This window comes from Puma concolor, chromosome C1 (genome assembly GCF_028749965.1).
Source record: "Puma concolor isolate L17-30 chromosome C1, mPumCon1.1.hap2, whole genome shotgun sequence".
NCBI classification, from domain to species: domain Eukaryota; kingdom Metazoa; phylum Chordata; class Mammalia; order Carnivora; family Felidae; genus Puma; species Puma concolor.
This window is the reverse complement of record NC_141674.1, coordinates 122,764,179-122,776,306: the sequence shown is the minus strand read 5'-3', so window position 1 is coordinate 122,776,306 and position 12,128 is coordinate 122,764,179. Positions and strand designations below refer to the sequence as shown.

The 12,128-nt window shown below is 35.2% G+C and overlaps 1 protein-coding gene across 2 annotated transcripts in view; it reads left to right on the top strand.

Moving 5' to 3' along the window:
• DPP10 (dipeptidyl peptidase like 10) overlaps positions 1-12,128 on the top strand; it is a 659,495-nt gene that overhangs the window by 378,466 nt on the left and 268,901 nt on the right. The window lies entirely within an intron of this gene.

Genomic DNA, 12,128 nt, shown 5'->3' with positions numbered 1-12,128 from the left:
ATGTCAAAAAGGACATTGTCTTGGTCTTCTTGTTTAAGAAAATTAACTCTAAAATAGTAATTTGGCCCACACTCAGATATGTTCAGATCGACCCTTACAGTATTTGTTCAAATATTGACTAAAAAATATAAAAAATAAGTAGTTGTCACCATTTAAAATTTGGGAAATTTTACATGCAAACCCATGTTTCTTCTACTTTTCTCTTGAAAACTTGGAATATATGGCAACGTTGACATATTGAGATAGGATTTCCTCAGGGAAACAGTGACCAGCCATCATTAGATTGGTCATCCCTCTTCAGTTAGATGTGGCACCCGTTCTAGTTAATATTTTCTTGTTCTTACACACTTCACTTATTTATATTAACTGTCAAACTTGTGTAGACTTTTCAGATCATAACAATTACTTATCACCTCCAAAACAGAGGATTTGACCAAAATGAGCAGTAGAAGGAGCTCAACGTACAATATCAATATTAATTTCAGTCTTAAGAACGAATCACTCAAGTGATGAACAAATTGAAAACTGAATAAAGTAGACATTCCTTCAACTGAAAGGAAAAGAAAATATAAATGCAGGTGTTAAAAAAATTGTGACTTATGAGTTTCACAAGAGAAAAGGTCTGTTAGCAGGCAGCTGAAGTTCTGTGGCTCTGCTGTTGCATGACTGGCATCTCTAAATGCTCTTAACCTTTCCCTCACGCTTGTCACCTACTTGTTATAAGATGGCTACTGTAGTACCTGGTGTCTCATATCTATTCCAAGCAGAGAGGTAAGACAGTTGTGTAGGCAACGGACACAATTTGTCACATAAACCTTCTAGGCCCCCAATCAATTTCGAAGAACTTCACTATAAATTCTGTCTTGTACTTTAGGAAGGCTAGTCCCCGGACAACCATTGTCTCACACTTACAGAGTTATTATCAAGCCAATCAATATTTTCTGATAGATGAGGCTGCTGAGCTGTTCACTCTGTAGGGCTTCATACTTCTCATCTTTTACCTTGGACTGCACTAGACCTTGGCATGTGAAACATGTGTGGAGGGAGGTGGAAGATGTCTCTCAGGCAGTATTGTTTTAGGGTGTGATAAAGTTAAGGGACAACAAAATAGTTTTAACAGAAAGTATCTTTGTTGACTTAACAAGCATCATGCGATATGAATATTAAATAATCATTGATGAAAAATATTACTAGTTAATAAAATTCAGGATCATTATTTCCAGACTGGGATGACATTAAAGAATGTGTTAACCAGAGAAACAAGGCAGGGAAGGCCAAAATGTACCCATGACATCTATATTTTTAAAGCATTCTTCTTCCTTTGACTTTAGACAAGAGGAAATTATACAATTCATGCAAGAATTTACTTACAATTTAAAGTCCTAGATTTGGAGGCCTGAAATTTGAAATTAGGTTGATCTAGCTGTGATAAATGAAAAGAAGATACAGAAAATGGAAGACTTGGACCAAAATCTTCATAGAGTTTTGTTGCCTGGCCTAAGAAATGAATGGATTCAAAGGGAATTCACTATGCCAAAAGCAATTCAGATAAATTTAATGTGAACATTTTAGTGTACACTCTTGCATTATTCATGTACTATCCAGATATTATAATTTTATATGCAAGGCTGTAGTCATTTGACTTTCAAAGCATATCCTGTAGATATCATAGACCTGATATGCTTGGTATAAATTATGAAATTACACGATAACATTACCATGAATCTTTGTATTAAAATGCAGACTGTGTTTTTCCTCACAGCCGTTCTTCTCGCTCTTCTAAATAATATAGAGCCAATATAAATTATATTTGTAAATGGGAATTATCACTATTTTCAGGAATAATAAGTATATTAACATATATTAATAAACTTTCAAATCTGTCATGGCACACATTTAGAGTTCTTCCTCAAGAAATGGATAACTCTTTCTCATTTTAACATTGAATGGATAACTAAAATGGTATATTAAATTAGCATAAAATATTCTGACTATTGAGTATAATACACTTGTATGGGCTTCTTGTGAGAAGAAAAAAGGGATCCTGATTGGATTAGGACATGGATTAATGCATTATTGAGTGGAAGATAGTATTTACTAAACAAATGGCATATTTCACTTTATCGCTGCTATGATCTTTATAGCAGAATAATCTATTCTGATTCTTTTGTAAAGACCACCCCATAAACACATGATTTGGATTCACAAACTGTGCTGGGAATATGCTCTTACGATGCTGTTTTGGTTCCCAAAATTATGCTGGGGTGTGCTTTGCCTTAGATTATTTTTATCAGATTAGTCAAGCAACTTCCTAAATAAGCCACTGTGGACTGAATTATTCAATGTTTCAGGTGGAGTGAGGAGTAGAGAGGACCAGATCCAGATCAGCCTCTTAGCCCTAATACTTCCCTCTCCCTCTCCCTCCCTGCCCCCCTCCCCATGGGGAAAATGAGCAGTTTTCTCTAGCCCCATAAACATATTCACTGAAAAAAAATTATCTTGGTTTAATGTCATTAATTACTTAAGTAAGTGTCCTTCTCCCAAAGCTATGTTACCTACCTAGAATTTTGACATTACATTTGGAAAAACTTGGGAAGTTAAAATTGGTTATAATTGCAGAAATTTCATCACATGTGCGAAGATAGGATGTAAATATCAGATGTGTCCTTACATAAGTTTACTATAAGAAAAGCAGATGGAGAGAAGAGAATCAAGTTTTTGTTTTCAGTTACATTATTTTTCTCTCCGCCACTTAAGACAGCCATCTATCGTTTTAAGAAGGACACCATCTGAGATGCTTTTCCCTGGGTTTACAAATACAGTGAAGACTAATATTTGTTCTTGGCCAATAGCAATTTGAACACCTACTATATGACGGGGAGGTGAAATAAATATATTAAATGCATTTGTTCCCTACCCTCAAATATTACATGCATTGATAAGAATAGCACCAATCTATGCTATGTTCACAAGTCAATCTTGATATCTCAAGGATTTAATGTAGTAGCATACCTTAGAGGTAACTATGTTAATGGCTCTTCAAGGGTCCTTCTAGAAACTTCTCTCTTCATAAACACATACACACTCATGCACATATGTCCTTTATACAAGGGGACTAGTATGCTGTGTGCTGTTCTGCAGAGGGACCTGATTAATATTAAATCATTTTCATGACATATCTTTATATGACCAAACAAGATATAGGCCTCTTCTTTTACATCAAATCATCTTAAAAAAATAATTTCCTTGGTTTGTATTATAACCTTTGTCCTTTTTTTCTTAACAAATTCTGCCTACTTAACCACATAAATCACTCACTATATATTAGATTGAGCTCTTTGTTGGTATTCTTTCCAGAAGCTTCCTCCTCTAATACAGAGGCAGCTCGTACTCTTCAGTTCCTTTTGGGTGCTAGGAGAACATGTATAATAAATAACTACACTAAAATGTAGCTTTTCACACCTCTGAAACAGAGAGGAGAAGGTGGCTGTGGACTGACACCAGTATCTCATTCTTGTTTCCCTTACTTTGGTATCTGATATTTGATGTGGATATTGATGTGGGAATTAATTCCCAATCTAAAATCAGAGGCAAAAATTAACCTTCTCAAGCCATTGCTTCCTCTTTCATGTACTGTTCCCTAGAAAATTTGAACACGTTGTTATGCACTTTTTTCTTTTCTAAAAAATATATCCCCTAAATCATCCTTGACCTTTCCTACCTTCTTACTTATTAGCACTTGAGGATGCTAAAGTTTGGAAGCCAGACTGATGATTTTTTTTTTATGGTGTGGGTGTTTTGGGAGGTACATGTGGAGATTTCTCTATAACTTCTAATTTCGTCAAATCTATTCCCAAGTTCTATTTTTCTTTCTGTATGTGTTCCAAGTCATTGTCATTAACATGCATGAACTCTTGAGTAGTCACTTGAGAACCAGCAGTCTTTTACATCTTTAAAATGGGAATAATTTTTCTGAGTATTAAAAATATAACCTAAGGTTAGCTTGTAGGTTATTTCTTTATTATACCCTAAGTCAATTGTATACGAGATGAACAAAATTTTCTTAATAGACTTTCTTTTTAATTTTTTTTTAATGTTTATTTATTTCTGAGACAGAGAGAGACAGAACATGAGTGAGGGAGGAACAGAGAAAGAGGGAGACACAGAATCCGAAGCAGGTTCCAGGCTCTGAGGTGTCATCACAGAGTCTGACGCGGGGCTCAAACTCAAACTCACAAACCGTGAGATCATGACCTGAGCTGAAGTCGGTCGCTCAACCGACTGAACCACCCAGGCGCCCCCTTAATAGACTTTCTTTATACCATTTATATCAATATGGAAAAAAATAAGAGTAGAAAACTGTCTAGAAGATGGGAAAAGACACATTTACAAATGTGTCTTGCTCAAGTATAACACCAATGTCAGAATTGTGTGCCAAATTAAAAGTATTATTCAAATCTTTCTGCTCTTACAAAAGATTTAGATAGTGCTCACTTCTAAGCATGTATTCTGTGCATCGCACACTCTCATGTTGTTTTAACCAATGTAAAATACAACACATACCATTTCAATTCCTACATGGACATTCTGGCTAAATTAGTTTAACCGAAGTGCTAGTATCTAATGTTTTCTCCTCCATTGTGAAACATGTATGTGAGAGCTCCTTTCTTCGTCTGAATGGGTCAAAACTGATAGAATAGCTTTCCGTTGACTTCTTTATACACTTTTAAGAAGTTATAAAATGTAGAGTTGCACAGTCTTGTGATAGATACATGTTTATGCCATTTTCAGATGAGGATAATAACTTACTGTGTCCCTTTCCCAAGGTCGCAGAACAGTGCTAAACTCAAGATCCAAACCTTTTTTTTTTTCTGACTGCAATGAGCATTCTATTTCCACTTTCTTAAGTAAACAAGGAAAACCAGTAGCTTTACAATTGCAGCTTAGAAGTAGTTCAGAAATTATACAAATAATACATTGTATCATGTCAAAAATTGAAATGTAACCAAATGAAGAATCAAACCAAATGTTTGAACATTCTGTTGAAAGAAGTTGAAGCAGCTTTTAATACAGATTATCAAACCAGCTGCCATTTTGACTCTGCATAAGACAACCATAGAATTATGCAGTGTTGAGTGTTTTTCCTCAAGAACCCTGCCCTTCACCTTTACAGAGACTGCACATTGAACCACTGTCTCACTCAAAATTTTCTCTATTGCCTTAACCCTGACTTTTTGCAGTTGCCTTGCTTTCATGATAAAATTTCTCAACAAATTAGGTATAGAAGGAATATACCGCAACATAACAAAGGCTATAAAAGCTAAATCTACAACTAACATCATATTCAACAGTAAAACAAGGTGGCTGGTTTTCAATTTTGTGTATAGGCATTTGGCTTTATATCAGGTTTAAGAAATTACAAACGGTAACTCAAGGAGAATTTCTAGATGTTGACTTTTGGGGGCATATGCAGTTTTATTGATTAAATGTTACTAAATTCCCCCCTACAAAATTTATACTAATTTGCATTCAAAATTGCATTGTTGAGAGTTCCTCTTTCACTTGAACTTCACCCAGAGAACGTGTTGACGTCTTGTTTCATTTTTGCCAATGAAAAATAGTATCTTAGTGTATTTGCATGTGCATTTCTCAAATTCAGGGTGAGGCTGAACATTTTCCTTATTTAAAAAAAAATTTTAATGTTTTATTTATTTATTTATTTATTTTTTATTTATTTAAAAAAATTTTTTTAACGTTTATTTATTTTTGAGACAGAGAGAGACAGAGCATGAACAGGGGAGGGTCAGAGAGACGGAGACACAGAATCTGAAACAGGCTCCAGGCTCTGAGCTGTCAGCACAGAGCCCGACGCGGGGCTCGAACTCACGGGCCAGGAGATCATGACCTGAGCTGAAGTCGGCCGCTTAACCGACTGAGCCACCCAGGCGCCCCCATGTTTTATTTATTTTTAAGACAGAGAGAGACAGAGCATGAGTGGCGATGGGGCAGAGAGAGAGGGAGACAGAATCTGAAGCAGCTCCAGGCTCTGAGCTATCAGCACAGAGCCCGATGTGGGGCTCAGGCTCACCAACTGTGAGACCATGACCTGAGCTAAAGTCGGGCGCTCAAACGACTGAGACACCCAGGCGCCCCAGCATTTTCCTTATGTTTAAACACATTTTGCATCTTTCTTGTGAGCTGGTTTTGTCTTTTGCTTATTTTTCTACCATGTACTTGGTCATTATTACAAACCCACTAAATGGGTAAGATTCTGCATAATACCTATGATGATATGATATTAACACTCTATCTGTAATACACTTTATAAACATTTGCACTCGGTTTGTCAGTTTTCTTTTGAATGTATTTATGGCAATTATTTTCTATGTCACATTTATCGTGTTTTCTTTTATTGTATTTGGATTTTGAACTATAGTTTCTAAACCTTCACATGTAAACAGGACAGGTTATAGTAGAATTCACACATGTTATTTTGTAATATGGTTTAATTTTTTATATTTAGACCTATAAATCAATTGAAATTTATCCTTGTGTATTGTGAGGTGTGTATCTAACTTGATCCTTTTTGACATATGGTCACCCACTATCTTTGGTTGAGATACTCCTTTTATCATATTATATAGATTTCATATTTAGTATTTATTTTGTTCTATAAATTTTTGTTTTGTTGTTTAATTCTGCTCCATTGTTGCCTTACTTTATATCTCTTTGGAGATTTATAATCTCTGGATTAATTCTTTTGCTTTTATAAATTATATGATCTAAAAATCCTTGAAATCATCAAGGGTATTTTATTTATTAATCAAGTCTTATACATTTACTCACATATCTTTTTCCAGATATCTAGTGTCACTTTTAGTATGCGAATGCAGGTCTATTGTTTTTTGAAACTTTCTTGGATTTCAATTTTAAATATTAGTACTGTTCCATTTTATATTTTTTGCCTGCATTCTCTTTCAGCCACTTTCTCTTGATCTTTTTATTTATCTCAATTTCATTTCATTGACATTTTTTTCTCCATTCCTTCAATCCCTTATTAGATTTTCATTTGCGTCTTTTTTTCATCGACATTATTAAAATTAATCCTAAGGTCTGAGATAATTTTTGCCTTTTTCTTTCATTGATTTTTAGATTAATCAGGTATTTCTCTTTTTAAAAATGCTTCTTTATTATCTGATTGTTGTTTTACATTTTAATTTCTCTATTAAGGTGTTTTTTTCAGGGGCACCTGAGTGGCTCATTCAGTTGGGCGTCTGATTCTTGATTTCAGCTCAGGTCACGATCTCACAGTTCATGAGATTGGGCCCTGCGTCAGGCTCTGCACTAACAATGTGAAGTCTGTTTGGGATTCTTTCTCTCCTTCCCTCTCTGCCCCTCCTTTTCTTGTGCACACTCTCTCTCTCTCTCTCAAAATAAATAAATAAATATTTTTTAAAAAATGTTTTTATCGCATCGTCTTGAACTCATTTTGAAATGTTTAGCTTTATGTTTTTGTGTATATGGTTAATGTTCGTAGTTTCATATGAGGATATGGAGTTTCATCGATTTAAACACCTTGGTCCTCCTTTCCTGCTATATTATAATTTTGTTGTGTAGATTGCTATAGTTTTCATATAATCACTTGGAAAATTTTTGATGTTATGTAAGATGGAGTCTTCAGTGGTACTCTTGTATTTCTTTACTTTTGTTTCCTTTTCATTTTTGCTTTTGAGAAAGAGAGGGATTCTATATAACCTCTAATTTGTTGCTTCTTTTTTTCACAGTAGGATCCTAAATGTCCCATTTGCTAATTTTTTACTTCCTAAATGATTGCTAAAATTTCCTCTTAATCTTCTTTCCTAGAGGTAATGTTTCCAGATTGCAACCTCAGATGTCATGTGCTTTCCTTCAGTAATTGTTCTCAAACCGCATGACTCTTTTTTGGTCTTGTACACTTAAAAGGAACTCTTCTCCCCCTCCCCCTTCTCTATGTGTAGTAATATTTGGCTCAGTTTTATACCTGCCACTGGCTCACCTCTTCTCTCTTTCCTGACATTCTTACTCCTGGCAAAGGTTTTCTATAAAAGCCGAAAAGATAGCTCACTGGGGATAGGTGTTTTTTCTTTCACCCACCCCTCCCTTTTCCCCCCTCCTCCTCCTCCTCCCTGTTCTTTTCTTTCCTCTTCTTTTTCCACAGAGGTAATTTCTTTTTATCTTTTAATTACACATGAATTGGGTATTTTTATAGTTCTATTTGTTTTTCTTGTTATGTATTGTTTCTGGAGAATATGTAGGATATGCCATTATTCTCCACTATTTATTTGAAAGTCTTACACACACTCACACACATTTGACTGTCATTATTTTTCCTGTAACTCATGAAATCATAAGTGTGTAAAACTACTCAGAGTAAGAGTAATATTTTTACCTGATATTCCTGTCTGTAATCTTGTGTCTCCTCCCTATTCAGTCCTACCAGGGAACGCTCAGGAGACTTCTTTTAGTAATGCCACTTCCCCACTCAAGTTCTCAATGGCATCATTATTCATCTTCAAATAAACTTACAATTCCACCCATGAGTTTTGTGGATTCCCAGGTTGCCCACTTTTCGTTCCATTCTGCTACCTTTCTACTGGCTTCATTTCCTTGCCACCTAGAAATCAGTTTTCCAGAATCATCTTGAGCAAGTATCCTCAGAATACATTGACTCTGCACTGGCTACCTTGGTTAATGAGAAATCCCATTAATCCCTTTGTGACATTTTAATCCTTTCTTACTCTGTGTTTCTGTTATCTTGGCATCTGTATTTTAATATGGGTACTTAGCAGTCTTTAATTTCTTTCTACTGTCCATGCCATAGACAAAGATTTTTCCTTTGGCAGCTGTGCTCAAATAATATCCTAAATCTTCTCTTTGTACTATATCACTTATCCTTTGCAATGAGTATATGAGTTATATACTTTTACTAACCTTCAGTTTACAGATAAAAAAGAGAGGGGCGCCTGCATGGCTCAGTCAGTTGAGTGTCTGACACTTCATTTTGGCTCAGGTCATGATCCCAGGGTTGTGGGATTGAGCCCTGTAGAACCTGCTTGGGATTCTCTCTTCTGCCTTCTGCTCCTTTCCTCAGCTCATATGCTCTATCTCTCTCTTTTTCTCTAAAAGTAAAAAAAAAAAAAAAAGAAAGAGAGAAACAAAATTAAGAGTGATGAAGTAACTGAGTTCAAATAGCTAGTAATTGATAAAACTGGGTTTTGGACCCAGGTAGACTGCTTTCAGAGCCTGAACTCAAAACTGCTAATCTGTTTGTTGCAAAGGATGAATGTATTTCATTGATTTTGAAAAGGTGAAGAAATTTAAAACCATATCCCAAGCTTTAAAATGACAAATGTTTGCCTGAAAGTACAGTAGGGAAATGAGGTATCTGATTTTAATTAAAAGGCAATAGTATGCTATAGTTCATATATTAAATAATTATAATTCTCTAGTGTCAGTGGTTTTGAAAATTAATTTATACTTAATGAGATATATCCAAATATTAATTATGCTTTGAGAGGGAGAGGGATTAATACAGAACTCATTAATAGATCACATTGATTTATTTTAATATGTACTTATATCATGTCTCATGATTTAAAGGATATTTTTTTGGTTTATTTGGTGCAAGAGTTACATGATCCAACACTAAATGTTCAGTAGGGAAGTACACTATAGTCTGATTAATTTACTTAACAGAAGTAAATCTGGCAGGGACCACCTTTGATATGTATTCACAGTCATACGCATATGCAAACTACATAAATACCTGCCCAGGCTGGGGTACTGTAAAGTTATCAGAGTCAGAAATTAGGGAGAACCTAAGTGATTTCATTGACATTGGCTTATGATCACAACCCTATTCTTGTTGTTATTATTATTAACATGTATTAATTTACCACATCTAAGAACCACTATTAATTTGAAATAAAATGATAATGTACAATGTTTGAGTACTAATTATTCAAAATACAATACTTAAAATGATCAGGAAATAAATGTTCATATCACCAAATTCTGTTTAAATCAGGCTTATTGCAATTGAAATTACCTTACAATGATGTGTGTAAAATAGAGACTGAGGCCAATGGCCTGAGGAGAAAATTTTATTTAATATATTTCTTCTAGCATTAAAGTGTTGCTTTCTGAAGAGTCTTTATTCCTGCAGACAAATCAAGACAACTGGAAAACCCTTGTCTTTCATGCCTGCTGTTTTCTTACTTTATGGAAATGACATTCATCATTGGTTAGTTGATAGAAACTGAGCAATAAAAGGTTCTGAGACCACATCTGCAGAACCAAAATAACAGAAGGCCTTAAAATATTCCCATGAACTCAGAATAGTCAAAAGAGAATAAAGGAGGAAAATCCTAAATCCACATTTACGTACATTGGCCCAATAGTTTCAATGACACAGTTGTAAAAAGTCATTCTTTACTGTGCTAGACATTTTCCGTATATTTCAAAAGTAAAATGTTTGACTGGAATTTCTGGTATTAAATATTCTGGTATTTCAAATGGAGTCTATGCTTCAGGTTCCACGTAGAATCAATGCCCACAAATTCTCCCTCTCTGTGCACCTGTTTCATTTGAACTTCATTCTCTATGGTAGGGATTTCCTCTTAAAGAAATCACCTCTCCATGTGTGATTTTGATTGGTCATCTTCAAATGCTTGACAAATAGTTGTCCTGAGTTAATGCTGCAGTGTCATTATTCTAATTTCCTAACAGGAAAGCATCAATTAAGGTTGAAAAAGATCTGAAAATAAAGTTCTTTTGTTAAAAGTACTGATTTAGAAATGCTTTTAAGTATACTTTTAACCAAAATACAGAAATGGATACTGAACTCCTACATGACCTAACACTCTAAGTAACTTGAGTAAACAGATGAACGTAAATAAAATAATAGAAAAGGACAAGCATTTCCCTCAAGATATTCATGTCTCACATACTGCCGTGTATCATTCTTTGCTGTTATTGAAGCATTTCACGTGTCCTTTGTTGACTCGCTCAGCCCTGCCACCTGAGAGGGGGGTTTGTCGGTATCAGCCAGAGTGTGAATCAGGATGTGGAGATTCAGAGTCAGTCCTTGCCCCTGACACCCACACACCTACTTAATGTTTGAGGAAGCTGGGACTTGTTCCCATGTCACTGCACTCTTAGCCTGGTCCATTTTACTCAACTCACTAAGGAAGCAAAATAATTAGATCCATTGAGACATTAGGTAAGAGTCAATGAAATGCAAGAACTTTCAAAGCATTCAGTCCCTACATCACCTTGAATGTTGCCAGTATGTTTAATCCAATATGCAACGTGTAGAAATGTGTTAGGAATAGCAGTGAACTGAAAACAGGCAATGACACGGTGTCACTTTGCATTCCCTTAATCCCAAGGATCCTGCCGAAGAGGGCTGAACCCTCTTTTGTTCAAAACAACCTGTAGACTTGAGGGTATTTTTTTCTGATTTTAGAAGAAATCTGTTTTCATTATGGAAAATGTAAAAAAAATTAAAAAGAAATCGAAAATCACTTCTAATCTCAAACCCAAAAAGAACCCCCTGAACAATGTTGATGTATTTTCCTCCAAAATCTTCATATGCACATGGATATGTAAACATATGTGTGTATGTATGTTTTATTAAATAAAATGTGCACTCCCAAATGGGGATATAAAGTAAATAATTTTTACCTTCCAAACCAAATTATGAAGGGCAATTCTTCTACTGACAGACATATCATTCAATTTAAATAGAAAGTTTTGGGGCACCTGGGTGCCTCAGTTGGTTGAGTGTCCGACTGTTGGCTTTGGCTCAGGTCATGAGCTCATTGTTTATGGGATTGAGCCCCACATTGGGCTCTGCACTGGCATTGTGGAACCTGCTTGGGATTCTCTCTCTCCCTCTCTACCCCTCCCCAGCTTGTGCTCTCTATCTCTCTCTCTAAATAAATTAATTAACATTTAAAAAAGAAATAATATTTTATCCAGCTATTGTCTGAACAAACTAAAGCTATCTAATTGCAGTATTATGTAATCTTTAAACAGCTTGATATATTTACAGATCAAAGTGTGTAACACAACACCTGGGTTGCTAC